This window comes from Corythoichthys intestinalis, chromosome 10, assembly GCF_030265065.1.
Source record: "Corythoichthys intestinalis isolate RoL2023-P3 chromosome 10, ASM3026506v1, whole genome shotgun sequence".
In the NCBI taxonomy this organism is placed as follows: Eukaryota; Metazoa; Chordata; class Actinopteri; order Syngnathiformes; family Syngnathidae; genus Corythoichthys; species Corythoichthys intestinalis.
This window is the reverse complement of record NC_080404.1, coordinates 38,678,894-38,699,218: the sequence shown is the minus strand read 5'-3', so window position 1 is coordinate 38,699,218 and position 20,325 is coordinate 38,678,894. Positions and strand designations below refer to the sequence as shown.

The 20,325-nt window shown below is 38.1% G+C and overlaps 1 protein-coding gene across 3 annotated transcripts in view; it reads right to left on the bottom strand.

Moving 5' to 3' along the window:
* Positions 1-20,325, bottom strand: part of peli1b (pellino E3 ubiquitin protein ligase 1b) — a 78,952-nt gene that overhangs the window by 31,570 nt on the left and 27,057 nt on the right. The window contains exon 1 of one of the 3 annotated variants that reach the window (XM_057848127.1): positions 8,130-9,537. The exons of the other annotated variants lie outside the window; for them this stretch is intronic. The gene's annotated coding sequence lies outside the window, so the exon portion shown is untranslated. Of the gene's footprint in view, positions 1-8,129; positions 9,538-20,325 lie in introns of those variants that run through there. 3 annotated transcript variants of the gene reach the window in all.

The window sequence follows — 20,325 nt, the reverse complement described above, 5'->3', positions numbered from 1 at the left end:
GTATTCTTTAATAGTAAGAAAAACCTTTTTAAAATTCAGAAATGTTTGTAAAAATGTCTAAAAAAAAAAAAAAAATTTTACATATTCAATTATATACATTTATAATTTTTAAGTTAAGAACAGTTTCTGCTTTATGGTAGAATATTTTAGTTTAAACAAAAATATCTAAAAATATTTTAAAATTACTTTACATTTCATTCAAAACTTTTTTTTGCCCTAAATAAAATCATTAATTTTTCCTACTTTTTTGAATTACAAAATTATAACAATTGTGCGAAAATATAAATCAAATATTTTTAAAAACAGTTAAAAAAAAAAAATATATATATATATATATATATATATATAAGAATAACCTAAACCGTTTTATCCTGTAATTAGGACGACGACATTGCAAAAAAGGAATCATAGTAATCTGTAAAAATAGTCAGTTACCGCATATTGTGTGGGCACGCACGCCCCTTGACCTCCTTTTCACACGCAGCTCACTATTAAATGACACACGCCCGCGTGCACAAAGCTGCACACAGATGAGAGGGCCAGAGACTTTGCAGGTCAGCGAGCGAGCTCGACGCGCTGACGCCAGCCACAAAAGCAGCTTGACAGCCGCTGAGGTGACACGTGACCAAAGTGGATTTTACTTGACTTCATTAGTTTATCATATGTACAGTGGTACCTCTACATACAAATTTAATTCATTCCAGAACCTGGGTTGTAAGTAAAAATGGTCGCATGTCGAGCAAGATTTTCCCATAAAAGTAAATTAGAATTCGATTAATTTGTTCCACAGCCTAAAAACCTATGCTAAATCCTTCATAAATAGTGCAGGTACAATTACAAATAGCAATAACACATCACAAAACATATAAATACAAATTTGAATAATAGTAATATATAGAGATGTCCCGATCGGATATCTGGATCGGATCGGACGCCGATATGGGCAAAAAAATGCGTATCGGTATCGGATCGGCCGACACGGAAAAATTCCGATCCAGACTTCCGATCCAGTTTTTTTTTTAAAGTCCGGTCCGGGGTTTCCAGTGCACCGACTTACATAATCCATTCCAGTTTTTGCTTCGGTTTCCCTAAAATCCGGTCTGCATTTTACGCACACCTTCAACACACTACATTACCGTCTCCCAATTGACTGAGAAACTATCGGTAAAAATGTCAGCTGTGTGGGATTATTTCACTTTACAGGAAGACAAAGACGAAGAGGCAGAGTGCAACATATGCCACAATAAAGTCAAGCGTGGTGGTAAAGCTGTAAGAAGTGTTAATACAACCAAACTAATCAAGCATTTATCGAAATACCACCACAAACAATACAAGGAGTATGAGGAGTATATGAGGAGTATAAGGAGAAAACCGAAGACAGAAAGAAAGGTCATACGCAACGAATACTGGCAGAAACTTTTGCTATGCATGACAAACTGGCACTTGACAGTCCCAAAGCCCAGGGAAGAGTCATTGCCGAAGGAATCATTCTGGATGACGAGCCATTATCTCTCGTGAGTAAAGTGGGATTTAGACACATCGGGCAGACTTTTTTCAAAAAATATATATTCATATATTTATACTAAAACGATGTATGTATGTATGTACTTTTCCAGCGTTATTTCGCTGTGTAAATGCATTTATAATGATAAAAATATGTAGAGTATTTAAACATTGAGAAAACTTGCGTTTTTTTTTTCTGCCAATTTGAGGAGATTAAAATAAATGTCAAATCCACTATCCACCTGTTAGAACACACATGCAAATATAAAATATATAAATGTTTATTGAATATCCATATTACAGTCTTGTTTAACTGGGAGAATTTGTTACAAAAGACAGGCTATAATTTGATATCATTATGCGTATATGCACTGGCGTCACCAAACGTGATCACACAAAACGTAACCACGCATCGCTCCTGAGTCCTCACAAATAAAGCATAAAATTATGTTTTTTTTCGGGCTCGTGCCTACAAATAAAACATAAAATTTTGTGTTTTTTCGGGCTGAGCAAGCAAATCAAAGGGAGTGTGTAATAGTTAATAGTTTGAGGTTGTTTGTGTGTTTTGCTTTTTTAAGACAGTTTACAATATTATTTGCATGTTTTACTGTCTGAATATGTCATTTCTGTTTTGTTATTTATAATGTTTTGTGTTTATTATTTAATAAACAGGTCAGTTTTTGTTACCAACCATTATGTGTTATTCCAACTCACCTAATTCAGCTGGCAAGTTGTTATCAATACTACTAAAACCCTTTTCAATATGAGTCTGACAACTAAGTAAGGAGGCTAAATAACTTTAAACTTTAATAGATGCTCAGAGAGGCCGGTATCGGTATCGGCCAGTATCGGTATCGGATCGGAAGTGCAAAACAATATCGGTATCGGATCGGAAGTGCAAAAACCTGGATCGGGACATCCCTAGTAATATAATCATAATAATCTAACAAATCAGGTTCTATTGTGGCGGTTGTGTTTTGCATGCTCATCCTGATGAGAAAGTGAGAGGTGCGGAAAAGTTTTTACTTTCACTTTTCATGTTCTGTTGTTGTTGGCGTCGGCTATGGTGGACAGTGGCCGTGTTGTGTTGTACAAGTTCTGAAATAAATAATCAAAAACCTGACAACTGACGATTTCCTTGCCGATGTTACAAAAATAATTGTCACCTTAACTTATAAAGACTGATAGTTAAATATGTTCAATTGAAAGCTGGTAAATAAATCAAGAAACGGTTAATTTGTATTTCATGCATTAATTGAGACCTTCAAATAATATAACAGTCCGCTTGTGCGAATTTATTGTCGTTTATCTTTATCGAGGTATATCTGATCAATTTACCGTGATTCGTACTTAAGGCCATATCGCCCAGTCCTACTAGCACACCCTGCCCTTCAGTCGGAAGACCCATTCAGACTCCCGTTTATGCTCATTGCGCCCCGGCCATGTTTACATTTTTTCCAGCCACTGGTAAACGATGTTTATGTAAATTGTGAATTTTCCATATGATGGTAATCTGCACAGACCGAATCTAGTTAGACTTTTCATGTTTCTTGAATTTGTTGTGTTTCTTCCTATTTTCTGACATTCTTCAAAATTGACAGAAACCTAGAGCGACTAATGTCCGTTCAGTTTTAACCTCTCAATTCAAATGCTCTGTTATCAATAAAAATATACAGTACATATTAAAGCCAATCGATCGGGTCCGATCACGTCATTTTCAAAGTATCGGAATCGGCAAAAAAATATCGGACATGTCTTTTTTTAATATACCGTATTGGCCCGAATATAAGACGACCCCGATTATAAGACGACCCCCTCTTTTTCAAGACTTAAGTTTGAAAAAAGACTTTTTGAACACCAAATTAATTTTTATACAGAAACGACCACGGAAAGCTTTTCTCTGACTGAGCATTTTTTAGGCGATCTTTTTGAGCTCTCCATCTCCGTACATTACACTCTGTGACACCATATTTCACAGCCGCTTTGCAGTTGTTTGAAGACACCGCCTCATTTATCACCATCAACTTGAAGTTTGCGTCATAACTTCTCAGCTGCCGGTGTTCTGCCAAAATGTGCTACATCGGCGAAACGTCCTACATTAGTCGAATTTGACACCTAAATTACTACCGTGCGCTCTAAACTTGTTTTGTTTAGATGCATACAGGAATAACGTACTAAAGAAATGCCTGCAGAAAATACTTAAATGTAGTTATGTCAAATAAGGACGATTTAAATACGCTACGTGACTAATGTGGTCAACTGCTTCAAAGCTAACACAAAAAAACACAATGGTTAAAAGTATGAGAGGGTAATACATGCAAAAAGTATCTTTGAGGCTGTGAAAAGGTTCTAAATAACTAAATAAAAACAAAAATAGTGAGTACTCGCCGCTTCCAACCGATGTGCGCATGCGTGTGAATGCATATGCAAGCGCCCTGAGCATTGTGTAGGACGTTTCGCCGCGTAGTAAGGAATGGCCAAACACCGGTTAACCTGGCCAATCTTCGACCCACTTTTCTCCAAATTGTCGCGAAGTTTCTCCATTTTCGGTTATCTCTTCTATTACCGGTATTTTCTTCTCTTTTCCTTCTTACCACTTTCTTCTTCGTGTCAGGGGTTCGCTTTGGCCGCCCGAGTCGCGTTCAGCATTCGATTCATTGATGACTGGCGCCATCAAGCGTCGTGAATGGGTATATGTCTAGGCCGCAGTTTTTTTTTTTTTTTTTTTTTTTTTTTTTTTTTTTTTTTTTTTTTTAGACCGCAGTTATAAGACGACCTCCTCTTTTTCAATCTTATTTCAGTGCAAAAAACATCGTCTTATATTCGGGCCAATACGGTATATATATTTTTTTATTTAAATCGTTTTCTAATTGTATTTAACGTTACAGACAAAATGTCTTACACTCATCCAGAGCAGTTTTGGCTTAAAGTAGGGCTATCAAATTTATTGCGTTAACGGCGGTAATTATTTTTTTTTAATTACTCACGTTAAATAATTAACGCATGCGCTGGACGACCCACTCACGAATTGTCACATTCAATCTATCAAGACTCCGTTTTAACTATAGATAGCGTTAAAAGGCAGCATATAATGAGTATGAGAGAATTTTGACAGCCTTTGGAGCCATTTTTTATGTTGCCAAAGCCTTACAATACCTCTCTCAGCAAATAAAAGTCTTTCTATCCATGGATCTCTCTCACAGAAGGAATGTTAATAATGTAAATGCCATCTTGAGGATTTATTGTCATAATAAACAAATAGAGTACTTATGTACTGTATGTTGAATGTATATATTCGTCCGAGTTTTATTCATTTTTTTCTTAATGCATTGCCAAAATGTATATGATCAGGAAAAATTATCGGGAATGATTGGAATTAAATCGGGAGGAAAAAAAAGCAATCGGATCGGGAAATATCAGGATCTGCAGATACTCAAACTAAAACAATCGGGATCGGATTGGGAGCAAAAAAACATGATCGGAAAAACCTTAGTATATATTGATGTGCTTCTGTGTGTGTGTGCGTGTGTGTGTTGGGGGGGTTTGGGTGGGTTGCCTATTTTCTCAGAAATCCAGGTCATGGTAAACCACAAAACTTGAATTGAGACAACTGGACTTCCTGTTGTTGAATTCGCTCTGTTTTATTATTTGTTTCCCCAAACTCTCACACATCATGAAAGCCAATAACAATGCACTAACAGATTACATTTTTTCAGCATTTACATTGTAATGTAGAAGCTAACAACAAGATACGCGCTATGCTTTGTTGTTTTTAGGATGTGCTGCGTAAGCACAGATACTTGATATTAAAAGCAGGTCAACATGAGAACACAAGCGCTACCTCTTATCATTGTTGTATTTTTTAAGTCACAAGATAACAGAATTCATTGACAAAGAGAACAAGTGGCACTCGTCAGCTAATTCACTTAATCAAAAGGCATAACAACAGCTTGGTTTGTTTGAGTATGAAATTCCATGCACCCCTTTGGCCGGCATCTTTTTCTGGCAAGCCGCTTAAGTCTTCTAAAGCCACAAGAGCCTTCAAAGACAAGCTACGAGTGCGTCCTACCAACTTTTTTTTTTTTTTAAATAAATATTCCTCTTGATTAGATAAGAAAATGTATGACCTGATCATTTGTTCTCACCAAGGGGAACTAAAACAATAATTCCCCACTTGTGTTTCCTTTCCGATATAATAAGGAAGTGTTTAATCGCATAGTGAAAGGAGATGGCCATCCAGGACAAATAATTCACAGTTGAGGGTTTAGGTTCTCTTTTAAAGGGATCCACACATAGAAAGGGTTGTATTTTTAAAAGATAAACATTATTATGAGTTAAAATAATTTGATACTGAAACCCCTCTTGATGTTTTTGTTTTTATACAATTTGTAAAATTAGTTTAACAAGTAGGTCGCCATTGTTGTTGACGTCACAGGGCGGTGACGTCACATGGTTACGCTGCCGGGCTTCAGGAGTATGACTCTAGCGACATAAACATGGCATTTGTTCAATCTGAACCCGAGAGGAACATTAATGAGCATGACAGCACTGTCGATATTTCACAAAATGAGCAACAAAAGCAAAATAAACAGGAGAGACGGGATGAGACGAGGGTAGGAAAAAAAAAAAAACTTGTCCTGCCAAAATGTGCTACACTGGCGAAACGTGCTTCAAAAAGCGAATTTGACACCCATAGTACTACCGTGTGCTTTCAGCTTGTTTTGTTTAGATGCATATAGACAGAACATACTAAAGATGCCTTCAGAAAATATTTAAACATAGTAACTAGAGGTGTGCGAAATTTCTGATTCTTAGATTATTCGCGATTCGGCCGTGAAAGATTTGAGAATGATTCACAAACATTCAAATTCCGATTATTGAAATATGTCAAGTAAAGCGGAACTAAAACACAGTCAGCGCGGTCTTCGGGACGCAATGAGAAACGGAGCGCATTGCATCCCGAGAGTAAACATCATGCTTGTCATGACCCGGGTAATGACAGTGCTCAACTCACAGCTCTGGCTCAACTCATGCCGCTAGATAAAAAAAACAATAATACCTGACTGTTACCGACAGCCGCTACAAACTACGTCCACATAATGTTACGGTAGAAAATAGATATCATATGTATATAGAACTAGATGCAAAATGACAGACTCGACGGCATTGGTAAACATCCACCATCTTAAAGCAGGAGACTTCCCTAGAAGACTGTTGTAGCGAACCTTCCAAGTTAACCTATTTTTTAAAATCTAAAATACTCCTAAATTGGCAAAACCTTGACTTGAATCTATCTTTAAAACAGTTTTAAAACTTTCACAAGTCGAAAATAGACAGAAGGGAAATTATGGAATAACGGGAGCAATTTTAACAACTTTAATGGTTGATTCACAACATTAAATTAATTGAATGTACAGTGGTACCTCTACATACGAAGTTAATCCATTCCAGGACCTTGTTTGTAAGTCGAAATGGTCGTATGTCGAGAATGATTTTCCCATAGGAATACATTATAATTCCATTAATTTGTTCCACAGCCCAAAAACCTACACTAAATCCTTAATAAATACTGCTGGTACTATTACAAATGGCAATTACACATAGCAAAACAAATAAATTATAAATCAAAATCGGAATAATATTAAAAAAAAAAAAAGAAAAGAAAAAAAAATTCCTGTATTAATGTAATGAATCGGGTTCTAATGTGGCGGACGTTTTTTGCTGTACCTGAACGCACCGCGGGACAGACGTGCCAGAGACAGAGAGCAGTGAGCTTGAGAGTCACTTTCACTTTCAATGTTTTCTTGAGAACACTGTCAATTGCGGCAGACAGCAGGCGTTTTGTGATGAATAAGTTGTGAAATAAATGATAAAAACATGGCGATGTTACCACAATAAGAATTGTCAGTTTAACTTATAAAGACTGGCGAACGATGGTCGGAGGAGGACCGTGGAGATGTATTGTTGAGCCATTTCACGGATGCCCACCCCACGCTCATATTTTTCTATAATTTGCATCTTCATTTAGAAGGTAAGTGTCAACTTTTTCCTTGTTTCACTACCTGTACCAACCTTTTCTGAAACCTGTGTTGATTTCTCACACAAGAAAATCCGCCGTGCACTTGTCTACGGTGCTGCCATGTCGTCGTATTTCGAGCATGTCGTCAGATGTAGAAACAAATGGCGAGTCAAATTTTACATCGGATGTCGAAAAGATCGTGTGTCGAAGCGATCGTATATCGAGGTACCACTGTAGTTTAAAGCTGCTGATACAGAATGGGGACTTGAGTATTTTATTTACTGTTTTGAACTGTTAACTTGATACTGAAATAGTCGTTTATTTAGCCTGAGAGGCTTTTTGTACAATTTTTGTAACTAATGTACGAAACATTAAAAGTAGCTAATAGCTTGGGGGGTTGGTGGGTGTCATCAACAGTGTTGTTAATAACGGCGTTACAATATAACGGCGTTACTAACGGCGTTATTTTTTTCAGTAATGAGTAATCTAATTAATTACTTTTCTCATTTTGGCAACGCCGTTACCGTTACTGAGGCGGGAAAGGCGTGCGTTACTATGCGTTACTAAGTTGGTTAAATAAAAAAAAGTCTGAGAGAAACGGACTCACGGGGACGAGAGCAGAGCAGGAGTGGGGAAGACGCCATTGCAACCGCATGCTAGATGGCTCCAATAATACCTGACTGCAGCCATAGCCGACAAACTACGCCCACATGACAAGGTAGATATCATATTATAGAACTAGATGCAGATGACAGACACTGCTGCATTGCCAACATGTTTTAAGGACTACATGCGTTTGTAAACAGCCGCCATCTTAAAGCAGTAGACCTCTCAGGAAGGCCCTGATGTAGAGATCCTTCCTAGCGAACCTAAGTAATTTTTTTTTAATCTAAAATGCTCCTAAATCGGCAAAATCTTAACTTAAATCTATCTTTAAATGATGAAACAGTTTAAAAACTTACACATGTTTAAAGTAGACAGAAGGGAACTAATGCAATAACGGGAAAAATTTTAACAACTTTAACGATTGATTCACAACTTTAAATGACTTCCACACATAGCAAAGGTTACTAGCTAGTTATCGCAATACCCTTGTGTCTAGTTAAGTGGAGGGTAAAGAATTGGGCTTGGGCCAATTGTCCCCCAAACCCTTTAAGCTTCACATTGTGTGACCTGTTTTTTTAAATTTTTTTATTTTTTTGAGGAAAAAAAAAATATCACTAGTTACTTTGCCAAGTAACTAATTACTCTTACATTCAGGTAACTGAGTTACTAACGCAATTACTTTTTGGGAGAAGTAATTTGTAACTGTAATTAATTACTTTTTTAAAGTAAAATTAACAACACTGGTCATCAATAATCGATTTATAATCGAATCATAGCATCTGAATCGGAATCGTAATCGAATCGTTAGGTGCCCAAAGATTCCCACCTCTAATAGTAATATCAAATAAGGACGATTTAAATATGCTATGTGACTAATGTGGTCAACGGATCAACGATCTGCTTTAAAACTACCACAAGAAAAAACACAATGCTTAAAAGTATGAGAAGGGAACACATGCAAAAAGTATTTTGAGGCAATGTAAAGGTAATAAAAGACTCAATAAAAATACAAATAGTAAGTACCCGCCGCTTTTAACCAATGAGCGCATGTGTTGGACGTCTCCGTGTGTGGAAGGAATTGCAGTAACTCAGTAGTATTGGTCGAGTCACAGTGACAATCTTTGTCATCACCCCGAGTGTCCATTGCAGGCATAAAAACATGGCGCACTCTGTCGGTCAAAACATGTACTAAATATTATAGACTTTTAAATCATTGGCAATATTTTATGTGTTTCTAATGACATATTTTAGTAAAAGAGAAGAGTGGCTTATTAGAGCCTGCAAGTCTTTAACTCTGAGGTTCCCTTTAAAAAGCAATCACTTCTTCTGACAAAAAATGTTTAAACAGGTAAGTCCTATATTGCAAATATTATTGTTTTGTTTGTTTGTTTGTTTTACAAACAACTAATGAACAGAAAAACAAACTTCTGCTGTGAAATGGAATGAGTTTATCACTTATAGACGTCCAATCCATTTGAAGTGGGAGGGTGGCAGCGAATGAACGAATGTTCATTCGCTGCCACCCCTCCCACTTCAAACAGATTGAACGTCTATGGCCGTCAGTGACAGCCAATGCCAGGCAATGAGGTAATTTGGGGCCATTTAAGGTCATTTACCTGTTGATTTTCAGTTACTTCCTGTTGATTTTGGGGTATTTTATGGGTCACTTACTGTTGATTTTGAGTTACAGAACAAGAAGTGATCTGGGAATCACCCGAATCAATAGGCAGTGACTCAAACTCAACAGGAAATGACCTGTAAATGCCCCAAAATGAACAGCAAGTGACCTGTAAATGCCCTGAAAATCGGACAGAATAACTGTAAATGCTCTGGTTTCGAATGAACAAATGTTCTCAGTCTAAATGATTGGACGTCGAGCTACATCAATGCAGCCTTATAGTTAACTGGGACACTATTATGGTGGAAGATTTTGGTAGCAACTTGTTGGTTCCCTTTCTTTTTTTAAAACGATATCTCGATTCTTGGCAGGAGCATATCGATAACCTTTTGGGATACAAAGTATCACAATATATCACCATTTCGATATTTTGTCACACCCCTAATTAATACTGTGTTGTATAAATGTGCGACAGACAGAAGTAAAATAATTTTTTTATGAGGAGATTGGTGGTGTAAAATCATGGATATGGAAGATGGGTAATCTGGCAAAAATAATAATAAATTTAATAATACGTTTATGTTTTCATATCAGCCAATTACAGTATATTCTTTTTACTTCTTTCTTACTTACTTTGTAACTGGTACGTTTAAATAATCTGAAATGAAAACACCAAAAACTATTGTACATTTTATTCACAGTAACATAAAATGAAATATTAAATACTCCACTTTTCCCAAACAAGACCTTGTTGATATTTTTGGGAGAGTAAAAAGAGCATGTGTTTTAGTTTTATTTTATTTCTTGCCTATAAAAACAGAAATTGCAATTTCGTAAGCAAATGAATGGCTTTTTCCATTAGAATACTGAAATTAACTGCAATCAACTAGTTGACTCCACTCAAATACTTTTAGTTAATTTCAATCAAGTCCTTTAAAGTCTGCCTAGCAACAAGCAGACAGGACAAATACAATTCCGGAGTCCAGTTTCTAGAGTCCTTGGAAGGTCAAGGCTGAACCCAGGGGGTTAAGAGGGCGTACATTTCGGCTGGTATAGCTACCATTTTGTCTGGCAGCCTGAGCAAGGCAACCACTCGTTTATGTTGATGAGTTAATTTCATTCTCAGCAGGAATTTGGCGCTAAAGCCTCCAATTCCTGTCTGCTTATTTGCTTGTCTAGATGTAGTCGGGGGTGAATGGCATTGAAAAACGCGATGTATTTCACACGCTTTTGAAGTGAAATGAGTCATTACAAAAAACACTGGGAAAAAAGTCTGAAGTCAATTAGGCAGGTGTGGTCTGTTTCGGGCCTCGCAATACTCAATGGTCTCGCCTGCGTTCACATGTGTTTTCAAGCGCGTTTACATTCCACACCCTGTTCTTAATGCTCCAGTCCTCCTTATGACCCCCGCCACATATTTGGTGCCTGGCTGTTTGGAGCTGACGAGCATTGTTGTGGCAACGCTTGTTTAAAAGTCAGTCAAGTACATGTCAACTCCTGGGAAAGACAAGTTGAGTCTGTGGGTCGCTTTCACACACGGAAATTAAGCAGAATAGCGACCTAGAAGTTGCTGCAAGTTATAACTGTGGCCACGTTTACATGCAGCCATATTCAGGTGAAGGTCAATATTATACATGTGCCGATTACCGGTTTCAAGGTATACCGTGTTATGAAAAAGTCACTGTTTCAAAACCGAAAAATTTTCCATCATACCGTCCCTAAGCTATTAGCTATTTTTTTGTCCCAAAAATGCAGGAAGAAATCCCTTACTTGCAGTTGTAAGGCTCAACCCTCCCCCTCTAGTTGTTGCTCAGTGTCAGTGAGTCAGCTGTGCTACACGGTGGCTTTTCCCCCCATCAAAGAAAACGAAATCGCTGGTATGGGAATACTTCAGCTACGGAAAAGTTACAGACGGTAGGTCTTAGAGGAGGAGGGCCAACCAACATGTAAAAACATGTTTACCTCGGATATGATTTTGCATTTACGTATACAAGATTAAAGGTTAGTACTAAACACTGTCATGGACGTTTCCCACCACCTGCGAGAGTAAACTCCAGCATGTTTACTGTGTCTAGCGGTGGTAAAACTTTTTTTTTCCTCTTTGGCAACTGTCTGAGAGAAAGCGAGTGTGTGTATAATATAAACATGATACGAGTCATACACACGTGCTTTTTATGCGAAATAATTCCATCATTTTTGTTGTGATGGTAATAATGTAACACATTTTAGAGCTGTAATTGCAACACCGTGAGACCAAGATATTTTGGCTTAAGGTTATCATACCGTCAGAATCTCATACTGGCACATGCCTAGTCAATATTCTAATAATTGTAATAATATATATATATATATATATATATATAAGACATTTTGACGTTTTCTGAAAATTGACGGTAACCTGAATTCTTTCTGCCTGTAAACGTACCTACTGTCTTGTTTCAGACATACAATAAACCTTCTTCTTCTTTGATGCTAATAAAATTCAGATTACCGTATTTTTCGGACTACAAGTCGCACCAGCCATAAAATGCCCAACAAAGAGAAAAAAAAACATATATAAATCACACCGGCGTATAAGTCGCATTTTTGGGAGAAATTTATTTGATAAAATCAAACACATAGAACAGATATGTCATCTTGAAAGGCAATTTAATATAAAAATACAATAGAGAACAACATGCTGAAGAAGTGTACAATGAACAGTGCATAAATAACGAAATGCGAATATACTGTTCTCACCAGGACGCTACAGCTTGGTCCTGGCTATACAGCAAGCTTAACTCCCAAATGACGATGCTGGACGTCCCGTATAATTTGCTGAATCAATTTCGTCCTCGATACCAAACAGGTTCGCATCAACGTAAATAAATGATAATTAGGGGCTATTACAGCAATGACACAAGTGGTTAGCATGCGTTCGCTAGCATTAGCACATCATTCAAACAACCACACAACTGGCTCTAAGTGTCTGATCGCAGGTGGAAAACACACAACAACAACAGAAAAGATGATACACACAGGTGTTGCCTCTGTAGAGATATTTTACAAGCATAAACAGTGAACGTAGGTTCGCAGCCGTGTTTCTCCCTCACTAACTTGCCCACTGACTTAGAGCTGCACCCCCACGTGGGCTTGAAAGCGCCACAAACTAAAAGCATGCATTTCAATATAAAGAAGTCAATAATACAATTGAACACACATTGCCAAAGGCAGAACGTGAATGTGGCCATAGCTATTAAGAGTTATTCAGATAACTATAGCATAAGGAATATGCTAACAAGTTTACTAAACCATCAGTGTCACACAAAAACACCAAAATACCATGTGAAATGATATCATAATGTGTTAATAATTTCAAACATATGTCGCTTCTGAGTATAAGTCGCACCCCAGCCAAGCTATGAAAAAAACTGCGACTTATAGTCCGAAAAATACGGTAATGACAATTTTTTCAGAATGTGTGAAAGGGTAATCTCCTAGCTTTTTGTCTGTGGTTGCTTTCTTTGCATTAAGTGGACCACACGCGAATACACACATATCCAATGGTTCTCCAAGGAGAAGTGAGCATGAAAGAAGTGTGTCCTGTCCGGGAGTGGGTAGGGAATTGGGACTTCCTGTGTGCATGCTATCACTTTAGGCAGACTGTCTGTATCAGAGCATTTCCTGGGAATATCGCTGCATTCCTGGAGACAAGCATTATGACTTACACACACACACACCTCTAAATCAATTAACTGGTCTTTTTTTAAATGAAATATTTAAGGAATAAATGCTCAAAGTAGGTTGAATGATTTGGAAAGCACCTCTATTACAGTGGAAATATGTTAGGATCTGTTGTGTTTGTGCCACTGGCCATTGTTTTTTTCCCTTTGCATCTTGTTTCTGATTATTTTGATTGGCCATTAATTCCACCTGTTGTCAGTCAGCTCTTTGTGTGTCTTCCAATCAGCTCCCCTCAGCCCAGTGGTTTTTAACTTGGGTTCGATTGAACCCCAGGGATCCAGGGATAAAGCCGAAGGGTAAGATACACAAGGCCCTGACTAAAGGCAAAGTGTCATTTTAGACTAGGTTTTGGACTGGTTGGCCCCCAATTTACAGGCTTTATTCCATTTTATCAACTACGAGCCCTCTATCTAATGGAAGGGGAAACTGGTTTGCGCAGTGGAAGGTTGACTCGCACTTAGTATTGGGAAGTATAACAGACCTACATGGACTGCGCAAAGTTACAAAAATAGTATGTGATGCAAAGATGCGATTGTAAATTTGAGAATCTAGACATTAAAATTAAAAAAAGAAACAGTGTCAAATTGACATGTGCCGATTACCGGTTTAAAAGGTATACCATGGTATGAAAACGTCAAGGTTTCAAAACCGCAAACATTTTCCGTCATACTGTCCCTACGGTATTAGCTATTTTTTATGTCCCAAAAATGCAGGGAGAAATCCCTCGCTTGCAGCTCCACCGGTTGTTGCTCAGTGTCAGTGAGTCAGCTGTAGTGCTGCAACGATTAACTCGAGTATTCCATTAGAAAAAAATATTCGAATGAAATCTTGCTGCTTCGAGTATTCGTTTAATTATAGTGGTGCTGTAATGGTTTGTTTTGAAAGTGTTTGCATTTACTTTTATTGATTTGGGTGGATACACTGCCCTCTAGTCTGCCTCATTTCACATAGCTGAATCCAGCTGCTCCCTGTTATAACCAACATAAGCTAAGTTTTTGTTTGAACTAATGTTTTTTCGTAATTTAGTTTATAGGTATATTTAGCCGTTTTTTATGGGAATATGTGTCTGAACCACTTGTTAAGAGTATTGTTAAAATAAAAAAATAAGGTTAGCATTTTATAGCATTTAAGCTACCTGACTTTTGCTACGTAAGTTAGCCAATTGCTCTTTTGTTGTACATAGATCCTCTTTTTTTTTTTTTTTATACCATTTGAGACTAGGCTCAGGTATTTTAAAATTTTTTATGTTCCTTATCCGAGTACTTGATTATTTGAGCTAACTAGTTCATCGATTAATCGACTACTAAAATAATCGATAGCTGCAGCCCTAGTCAGCTGTGCTACACGATGGGTGAAGGAGGTGAAACTCCTGAACTATTTCTGCCAAGGAAGAAAACGAAATCGCTGGTATGCAAATACTTCGGCTACAGAAAAGATAGACGGCCACAGCTTAGAGGAGGAGGGCCACCCGGCATGTAAAACATGTTTGCGGAGGGTGGCTGCCGAAGTGGCAATATCTCCATTTAAGCCTGTCACAATATGCAATAATTCCATTTATCGCACGGTAAATAAAATGAAGGCGGTAATTTTCCAGCTGCGATTTATCGCATCGCGTGCACGTGCTTGCGCACGCGCGTGCGGCAGACGTGCTGTTAAAAGTTCGGCTTCCTTGTTACCAATTATGCAATATGCTGCAACGAGGACTCAGGGCTCAAATACACTGGGCGCGTCTTCATTCTGGGTTCAGTCCGGGTCCGGTAAAAAAATAGCGCCGGAGCCAATCCTTTCCCATTATATCCTATTGTTCAACGTATACCAGCAGCGTCAGTGCTCCGGATTGATGCGGACCATCTCCTGCGTGCTGGAGCCCGGGATGGTTTAGGCTATTTTTCTATTTTTGCCGAAGATGTATCCGTCAAAATGGGCATAGTCAGGCCTGGAGTCAACAGCCCAGTTGGTTATTCACGGTTTAAACACGAGCCAACATGGACGAAGAACGTTTCATCATGGAGGTGGAAAGTCACAAAGTGATTTATGATGCAGCAGATCATTATTACCTGGGTCTTTCCCAAAGGGAAAGCCATGGTAATGTTGTTCTGCAATTTTATTGTACTTATTTATCACCTGGGTCTTTCCCAAAGGGAAAGGCAAGGTAATGTTGTTCTGCAATTTTATTGTACTTATTATTAATATTACCTGGGTCTTTCCCAAAGGAAAAGCCAAGGTAATGCTGTTCTGCACCTTTATCCTTATTATTATTATTTTTCTTCAATTTATCCAATCAGAAAATTACAAAAAAACGGCATAGCAGAAGCTATGAGGGGAAAAGTTTTCATTTGCCTAAATGCTTAACTTATTAAGTGCAATTTTATTTTATTTTTTTCTTGAAAAAGACATTGTATTTATTCCATGTTTATGTGTGGTACTAATATTGTTGTCTTTTACTTAAAAGAAGAATGGTCTTTTGTTTTTAGTTGTGATTTCTTAAAAAGTATTTTTGAATTTATGAGTAAACATTTATTGCATTTAAATGGGTGTACTATATACTGTATTCTCACTGTGTTATTGTAAATTGGTTTAAAAATTTTTTGGGGGGGAGCAATAATATCATATATCGCAATAATTTATGAGATAAGTTATTACCTACTAAAATTTGTTTTCGCGACAGGGCTACCTCCAATATGATTTCACATATATACAAAATTAAAGGTTAGTAAACACTGTCATGAACGTTTCCCACCAGCTACGAGAGTTAACTCCAGTATGTTTAGCGTGTCTAGCGGTGGTAAAAGGTGTTTTTTTCTCTCTGGCAACTGTCTGTGTTGAGAAAGGGAGTGTGTATAATGTAAACATGATACGAGTCTTACACACATGCTTTTTATGGTAAATAATTCTATTATTTTTGTTCTGATAGTAAGAATGTTGAGCTGTGGCTGAGTTTAGGCTCACTAAAAGGACTTGCATTATTTTAATGTTATTTAGAATATTTCAGTTATTTTTTATTACTATTTTTTTAAAAATTTATTTTAACTTATCATTATACTTGCATTCTAATTTGCTAATGTTATGAAAAATGAAATTCCTTTTCAATGGAAGTTTTTTTTTTTTTAACCCAGATATCTCAACGTAACACATTTTAGACCAGTAATTGCATTACCGTGGTACCGTGAAACAGCGATGTTTTGGCTTAAGGTTATCATACCCTCAGAATCTCATATAGACACAAGCCTAGTGTTAAATGAAATGAGTTTCATTTTCCAAAGTAAAAACAGCAAAAGGCAAATTTATTTGTCGTAAATTTTAATGGAAATCCACTAGATATTAGCTTGCTAGCTTAGCTGCATTGGCTTTCAATTTGGGGGGGAAAAAATCCTTTATTATTATATTCCAAATGGTTCAATAGATGCACATGTGAAACTTGTGGGGTTCAGTACCTATAGCAAGGTTCGGAACCACGGCCTCAGCTTCTCATGTCTTGCCCAGGCATAGCTCGTTGCTTCGTCACTTTGCTTTTGTATGGAGCGGTTTTCTTGCTATCTTTTGTCAGGTTATTGTTCATGTCCTTGTCATGGTTCCTGTTCCGTGCCCCATTATATTTACCCCTGTTTACCTAAGTTTATTTGTCAAGCTTTTTGTTTCCTACTTTGGGTTTACTTTTATTTGGACGATACCATTTTTGTAAAAAAAAGCCTCTTTGCTTCCCTGCTTTTGGGTCCAAGGTTAATACAGAATTCTCACACAAACTTACAAATGATATATGTTTGCCCTTGGTGGGAAAAAAGTGGGATCTAATTGAACAGAAGCATTTATTTATTCAAGTGGAGGCATGCAGGCAGCCTCGTGCGACGTTCCCAAAGGCATCACTGGGGAGGGGGGGAGATGACACGCTGTACAGGAGGGGCGACGTTCCAGTTACAGCCTCATCAATGATTCAGCCAGACCGCACAACAACAAACAGCAACAGGATCCAAAGCAGCAACTAAAAACACTCACTGTAATAAACACATGCGCTCATGTCAATATGCTATCATCCATGATGCGATGGTATAACTACGCGTCCGGGTTTAAAGTCCTTTTTTGGGGATGCACGATTCAAGTGACTGACCTCATAGCATAGTTGTGGGAAACACACCCCAAAACACTTAAAGGTAACGATGAATTTCCATTTTATCACTGTAGCATGTTTCTCAAACATGTTGGGAGCCCGTGTGGAAAAACATTAAAGATTAACCGGAAGCAAAAATGCAACAAATTCGTTTTTAGGAAATTTAAGGATGGAAAAACAGATCTTATTTTTAAAAAGTCAAAATCAGGTCGCCAAAACGTGCCTACCATCTGACCCACTTTCCAGGACAGATGTAATCTTCTTCCGCGAACGTTTGGGCTGCTTACCAGAGCCCAACATACAGTACCAGCTGCTGCTACCAATATGTTGTTTTTAAGGATGTCCCGATCGCATGATTTTGCACCCAAGTCCGAGTCATCTGATTTTGAGAATCTGCCAATCCCGAAAAATAAAGTGTTGTTCAAAAACAAAATCAAACAAAACATGTTACTATCGCACCATGCCTTCTTCATAATGCGAATTATTTTTTAAATAAGAATAATGTAGAAAAGTATGTCTTTATTAAATGCTTCATTGAGTGAGTCCACTCAAATCCACTCACGCTTTGACGCTCACGCTGCTGAGAACAGCCTCTCACTGACACAATGAGTTGCCACAGCACACCACCGCCTAGTGTTTAACAAGGTGAATGATGATCGACACATTGCCTTTGATTGTAGAGCTATCAAGCTTCTCTGGCAAGATCAAAGCTACAAACCTGTCAATCATCGTTAACTTTAAATGGCTAATTCCAGGGCACTGCTAACAAGAAAAGCAGCAGGAGGCGGAGTGAGAAATTGTACGAGCATGAAACAGAAAAACACAAATATATATTTTTAATTAACTCATTCACTCCCAGCCATTTTCACCGGAGCAAGGCCCTTTGCTGCCGGCCGTTTTACTGTATTTTGACTGATTTTGCAAGGCCCACAGAAAATTCTGTTCTATTGCTATATAAACATGGAACCCACCAAAAGAAAGATTAGACTCTTTTCTTTCAGCAGGAAAAAAAGTAAGTTCATATCTTTTTCCATTCTTCAGAAATCAGCATTAGAAAATAGCTTAGTTTGAGGAATTTTCCAATTTCTGATGAAAAAAACAGAGAAACTGAGCTTTTTGTGAAAGCATACATTTTAAACATAACTTTAACACAGCTATTTTTTGCTTTAGTTACATCCCAAACATCTGAATATTGTTTTCCTTTTACAAAATAACATAAACAACAAGACAAATAGACTTTTTGATAGCAAAGTAACAATTCATTTACACATAACTGAGAGATGACGCTGTTGTGGCCGCGACAGCCGGGTTAACTTTTCCCTCATCGCCACCTGTCTTATAAAGATGGATTTTTTTGAGTCTCTGCGGGGTCTGCTCGGTGAGCAGCACGGACTCAACGACATCGTCCGCTGCACTGGTGGTCCCGGTCGTTCTGCTCGGTCGTCTCGCGCCTGGCATCCCGGGCGACCTCTCGGTTGTTCTGCATGGTCGTCCGCTGCCTGTCATCCTTCTGCCAGCGCCTCGGCGTTCAGTGCCGTTGAATCGGCTTGCAGGTCCTACCAAATGCGCTACTGCCCTCTTATGGCCAGTTTTATTGCTTTAAAATGGATTTTAAGCTTTGTGCTTTGGAGCTCAGTTGAATCAGAACCCAGTCTCTCATGAAAAAAAAAAACGTAAACTGAAACAATTAAAAAGAGAACGTGTTTATACATTTGTGGGAGCAAATGAGTTAAAAACCCGATCCTTTTCACCCGATTCCAATCCACTGAAAAATTGCGCGACTGGCCCAATTTCCGATCACGTGACCGTATCGAGACATCCCTAGTTGTATTTGATTACAAAGTACAGCTATATGTCCAATCCATTTGGACTGTGTGGGCTGGCAGTTATCATTCGACATTCAAATGGATTGGATGCCTATCCATATCACTGAATGAATGAATGAATGAAGTTTCACAAAATATTTGGTTGTAATCGCAGCCTGACCTTCATCCATTCTTTCACGGGCAAAAGTAACGCAGCATCCCATTGAGGCCATGCTGTCTATTGTGTGTGTGCGCGTTTGGCAGCCTCCATTAAGACATCAGAGTATCTGCCTGCTCCCCTCTGACACCATCAGCTCAGGTTTCCTCACTGAAATTGAGATGTGAACGTCGGGCGTACATCGGCAAACGTCCTCTACTACGCTGCAGAACATTCTGACAATAATGAACACATAAATTGCACCTTTTGCCAAAAACCCGGAATGTTCGGACGCATATCGACACAAAATCCAGCACATACGTTCATCGTGACTAGCACTTGACAATGCACTAGCCTTAAAGGAATGTCCTGATTCCACCCATGAAATAGAGCCCCAGGAGGTTGCAACAGATGGGAAGTTCCAGCAAAAAGGGACAAGGAAGCGAGTGTGATCCCAATCTGCAGCCAAACTTCCAATCGCATCTTTTGAAATGGGGCAGGATGGAGGAAGGGAAAGATAGAGATTGTATAAGCGAGAGGAAGTTGTTAAGGTGTCAAATTTAAAGGCCAAATGTGAACTAAGGTTGGCCAACCATGTTTTTGAATAATATCAATGGCTAAACAATTACAAGCATATTTTCATTATTTTTTTTAACGCAAGCCTTCCAGATTCTTTGTTTAACCCATAGCAACGCCCTTGACAACGAAACTGCTTTTCTTCGGCAATCTTCGGAAATTACGTCACACCGGGAAGTGCGAGGGAAGTCCACCATAGAACAGTATTGTTTG